Here is a 6,061-nt window from a genome sequence, read left to right on the forward strand (position 1 = left end):
TGCCGAATAATCGAAAGAATGATCTTGGAAAGTTTGATTCAAGGAGTGATGGAGGATTTTTTGTTAGGTACTCATGTATCAACAAAGCTTATAAGATCTACAATAAAAGAACACAATATGTGGTAGAAAGTTTTCATATTGTATTTGATGAAGCTGGTGGTACTAGTGGTGGAAGCACTCCAGATAATGATAATTCAAGAAATCCTCTTAATGCTCTAGAGAAATCTAATAAAAGTGATGATGATGCATACTCACAGGGACCAGGTTTAGGACCTAAAGATAGGGGTGTTCACAGTTTGGTTTTTAACCAAACTGAATTGCGATCCAAACTAAACCGACTAAAAAAAACCGATATTTGGTTTTGAATTTATAAAACCTATACTAATTTGGTTTGGTTTGGTTTGATTTTACTCTAAAATAACTAACACAATAACCAAACCAAATTGATATATATATATATATATATATATATATATATAATTATTTATATATTATTCATAAATACAATATAAATATTTGTTACATTTTATATTTTAATCATGATTTAACTTTAGTCGTAACACATTCAGTCATATGTCTTCATCCAGTTGACCGTACCTTATGAGATTCTAAATGAATTTCGCACTTTTAATGACAAATGATACTAATCATAAAAGTAATATCTTGTTGTATATTGAAATTTCTAGTTAAGATTCACTGGACTATAGACAATCACTAATTTTAACTTTCTTTTTGAACCTTGTTGAGCAAGAAGTTTATGTGTTCACCTTTTGGTGGGTTTATCATATCATTTTGTTAAATGTAATTTTTAAATACTTTTTAGAAGTGTTCGTGTGGTGGTGTTCATGGCTTTATCGAAATATAACACTCAATTGACATCTTAGTTTCAAAGTTGAGATACAACACTCGGTTGACATCTCATATGTTAGATTGGATTTTTTTTAATTTTCAACTTTTATCATTAGCTATAGTTATAAACCAAAAAAAATAAACCAAATCGAACTAAACCAACAAGAACCAAACCAATGATTATTTTTTTATTTGGTTTGTTTTGATTTTAGAAATTTAAAAATCGACTAAGTTCGTTTGGTTATGGTTTTGACCAATAAACGACCCATATTGTCCCATGAACACCCCTACCTGAAGATGAAGATTCAGCATTCATCAGATTATCAGAACCCTGTCCCATCACAAGCTTCACATGAAAAATTTGATTATCAATCTAGTGAAGGAAATCATCAGTCTCCTGAGCGTAACACCTCACTAAAAACTGGTCCTAGTGCAATTCAACCCACTCCTCAGAGGTCTAAGTCGAAGCATCAGTCCTCACATCTTCTTGATAATCTACTATTTCCTCTGGACTCAGGTATGTAGACCAGGAATAAATCATGGAATCTACGTGCTTTCTTGCAGTCTTGTCTCAAATTAAACCTAAGAATGTAAAGAAAGTCTTGAAGGATGCAGATTGGATTAATGTAATGCAATAAAAGCTACATCAATTTGAGAGAAGAAAAGTGTGGCACATAATACCATGTCCTTTAGATAGAACAGTTATAGGAACCAAGTGGGTTTATAGAACAAGGTTGATGAGCATGGTAATATCATCATAAATAAGGCTAGGCATGCGGTGCAAGGCTACAACCACGAAGAAGGCATAAACTATGATGAAATATTTGCTCCAATGGCTAGAATGGAGGTCATTCAAATTCTCATTGCCTTTTTCTCATATATGGAGTTTAAATTATTTCAGATGGATGTAAAGAGTGTCTTTCTAAATGGTCTTCTCAAGGAAGATGTATATGTAAAACAACCTCCAGGCTTTGAAGATGTTTATTTTCCCAACCATGTGTTCAAGTTGGAGAAAGCTTTGTATGGACTAAAGAAAGCTCTAAGAGTTTGGTATGAGAGTCTCTTAAAGTTCCTACTTAAAAATGGCTTCAAAGGGGGAAAGATTGACAACACATTGTTCCTGAAGACTAGAGGAAGAAACCTACTTTTTACTCAATTTTATGTTAATGATATTATATTTGGAGCTACAACCAGTTCCCAATATGATGAGTTTGCTAAGTGAATGAGTAGTGAACTTGAGATGAGCATGATGGGAGAAAGCAATTTCTTCCTTGGGCTGCAAATTAAGCAAAGTGCTACTGGGACTACAGTATGTCAGCAAAAGTACATTCATGAGTTACTCAAAAGGTTCCATATGGAAGATGGAAAGCCTATTGATACTACCATTGGAACTTTCTCAAAACTGGACTTAGCTGAACCTGGTCCCTCAGCAAATGAGACTATGTATAGAGAAATCAATGGTTCATTACTCATCTGATATCTAGCAGACCTGACATTATGTTTAATGTTGGGATGTGTGCTAAATTCCAAAGGAATCTCATATGATGGCTGTTAAAAAGAGTTTGAGACATCTTAAAGGAACCCCCCACTTGGTCCTATTCTATCCTGCTGAAGATAACTTTGGATTTATTGGATATGTTGATGCTGATTATACTGGGTACCTGGTTGATAGGAAGAGTTCTTCAGGAATGGCTCATTTTCTTGGATAATTCTTAAACTCTTGGGGTACTAAGAAATAAAACTCAGTGGCTCTTTCAACTATTGAAGCTGAATATGTTGCAAATGCTTTAGGCTGTGCTCAATTACAATGGATCAAGCAGCAACTTGAAGATTTTGGTATTCTCTTGAATTGTATGCCTCTATTCCGTGACAACATAAGTGCTGCCAACTATAAAGGACCAAACATATTGATATCATGCATTATTTTCTTAGAGATAATATGGAAAAGAGGTTGATCAAGATAGCATTTTTCAATACTGAAGATCAAATTGCTGACATACTTACTAAGGCACTTGGTAGGTAACAGTTTGAAAGAAACAGGACAAAGTTGGGGTTAATAAGACCAAGTTGACTGCATACTACTTCTCTTAATCCTCCATAGATGGCTATGATTTGATGAGCAGGTATCCTTGTTAGATGATGTCACACAGGTCTAATTCAGTCTCATATCTTCTTTTGATATACACCTAAAATAAAGATGAGAAGATAAGGGAGAGGATGTGACAACTCAAAGTGTATTGTGTTTAGAAAATCAAGCAGGGATTAGGTCCCTCATCAGGTTAGTATCACACCGTATTCTCAAATGGTGGATTTTAAAATTTTAATAACAGGTGTGCCACATCACTCTCCCACCCATTCTTAAAAGTTTTAACCCTTACTTTAAGTCCGAATAATGCACCCATCTGACCAGACACGTCTCACCAGTCACAACCCCTGACTTAATATAAATCATTCCCTTCTTTCCTATTTAAGCTACATCTGATCCCTTCTACCCATTTATAAAATCCTTTTATTCGTAGCCTATGAGTTCTCAAATTATTTCCCATTCTTTATCTTCCTTTAAAACTTAAATATTCTCAATCCATTTTCTAAGCTATCATAGCGAATCCAAAATCATCATTTTCTCATTAAGATGATCTTTCTCATTCTTGAGTGGTTAAACATTCATCCCCTTATTTTGATTCTGAATCTCAACACCCTTTTGCCATTACAAATTTCTCTCCACTTTTCTTTCCCAAAATTGCTAGAGAATTTAGTACTCAAAGAAGAAGGAGTCATCTAATGCATCCTCATATGAGAAAACTAACCAAGACGTACCCTCCATCTATGATCCTAAAATTGACTCCTCCAAAGACAAAACTTTTGAAGAAATTCCTTCAACTGATTTCCTCTGAGTCAATTTTGGACTCTCCTTCTAGAGTCCTATCTTCTGAAGGATGAGTCATCTAGTAAGTCCGAGAGTGCCTCAATTTATTAAAACATGTTTGAAGATGATTTGCAAAATTTCAAGGGAACTTATTTAAATATCCTTGAAATGAGTGAGTAAATTGGGGTTCAAGGTCTCACTATCCTTAGTGGAGAACCTCCTAGAGACTCTAATACTCCTGACTCATAAAAGTGGGACACAACTCTTTTTACTTTGTTCACAAGGAGGCAAAATGATCCTCCTAAGAATATTGAGGAGGAAAACTTGATGTTTCCTCCTGTTCTCGATATGTTTGGTGGAAATACAGATTAAAAAAAAGATTTTAATAATGCAGACAATCGACCCTTAACCTAGAAAATATTTAAGAAGGGACTCTCATCCTCTACCAAGGCTTCACCCAAACCTGTTAAACCTCTAGGGACCAGGATGAGTCCAAGGATCCTAATAAAATAAGCCTTAGTAGCCAACAAAAAATTAATAAGAAAAAGAGGACACTGAAGAAGAAGAGAGTGGATGTGGTTGAACCCTCAGTTAAAAAAACTGTGACAGTTGAGGAATCAGATAAAGATATGAATGAATTCAATGATAGTAGTGATAGTGATTTTGAAAGTCTCTCTGGGAGTATGTCTGAGGATGATGATGGTGATTTTGATATAGAGAGGAGTGTGGCTGCCACCAAACCCAAGGCAAAAGAACAAGCTGTTGTTTCTCCCAAAAAGGGGAAATCAAAGGCAGTAATGATCAAGAAACCTATGTACATAAGCACTAATAAAAGGAAAATGACTAAGAAGTCTCTTACCAACGGACCAGGTTCTAGTTTTAAATCTGCTAAGACTTCAGAAGCCCTTGGGTTTTCTTCTAAAAGAACTGGTTCTTCTGCAAAGGCATCAATTTCCAAGGAAAAAAAAGTTTTGTCAAGGGAAGCGAGATAGAAGATTCTCAATACCCAAGAGGTTTTATGGGGTAGAGTTTTTGACCATGTTGTTGCTGCTATGACAAGAATGACTAAGTTGGAGGATTGGGTAAATTTTCAAAGTTAGGAACACCTGTTTGTATTACCAGTTCTCACCTTGCATGAATAGGATGTTAGAATATTATATCAGAATCTTTCTCTTTGATGGTTTGTAATTTACTACTCAAGTCAATAAGATGAGCATTGGAATTGATGAAGAAATGGTGTCTGAGATCCTTGGGGTACCTATTGAAGGGACCAGGTCCCTAAGAAAGGAAAAATGTTCCAAATTTTTTTTGAAGATCTGCGGCCAACTTGATGATATGAATATCAAGAATATGAACAAGAACTCCTTGAAGAGAGAATATCAACTTTTTTTGAATTAGTGAACAAGGTGCTCCTCAATCGCTCAAAGAAGAGGACTACAGTGACAGGTCATGACCTGTTCCGAATGGAGGTCTTGGCCAAGTTTCAGAATGTGAATATTTATGTGATCATTATTGAACATATGAACACAATGATTACAACCTAAGATAGAAAGCACGGATTGGATTTTGGATTTTGGCTAAACAAATTATTTGCATACTTCAATGTCGAATGTGGCCCTGATAAAGCTGGTTTTGTGAAATAGGTGTTCATTATGACTACTCTAGAAGATAATAAATGCATCCCTAGGAGAGGTGATGGGAAATCCAAAACCATTGTCGCTGATTTAATTAAAGTTCAAATCAAATTGAGGGAATAGTTAGGTGAGATGGAACTTTAAATACCATCAAAACATTTTATGATATTAAAATGCACCTACACTCTCTTTCCTTCCTAATTTAATCGAAATAGTGATATTCAGATAGTTATTTATGTTTTTCACTTGAAGCAACTTCCTTTTACCTTGCCCTAAATATTTCCCATTAGAATTTTGAAGCATTAACTTACTCTTCATTTTCTTTCAATTAATAATTGTACTTACTAAGGTGGTCATCTCCAATCTTCTACATTTTCTGTTTCCCGCGAAAACAACAAAATAGTGATGGCAGAAGCTAGTGTCTAATTACTCAATAAAATAATCATTGTTGTTCTTTTGCAATATTTTTGACTAAATTTGAAGTACGATAAGCTCAATTATGCATCCATAACACCTCAACTTACAACTATGACTTAAAACTAACATGTGAGGTGTAAAAACTATCTCATTTGTTCCATCTATATTCTTAAGCTTTGACGAAGCGACATATGAAGTATCTTCTGGATAACAAAGGCACTAAAAATGCCAAAGGTGTAGTTGAAAGGACTCTTATCCTGTCATTACATATACAATTATAGGTTCAAAACTATTA

Source organism: Capsicum annuum, chromosome 4 (genome assembly GCF_002878395.1).
Source record: "Capsicum annuum cultivar UCD-10X-F1 chromosome 4, UCD10Xv1.1, whole genome shotgun sequence".
Classification (NCBI taxonomy): domain Eukaryota; kingdom Viridiplantae; phylum Streptophyta; class Magnoliopsida; order Solanales; family Solanaceae; genus Capsicum; species Capsicum annuum.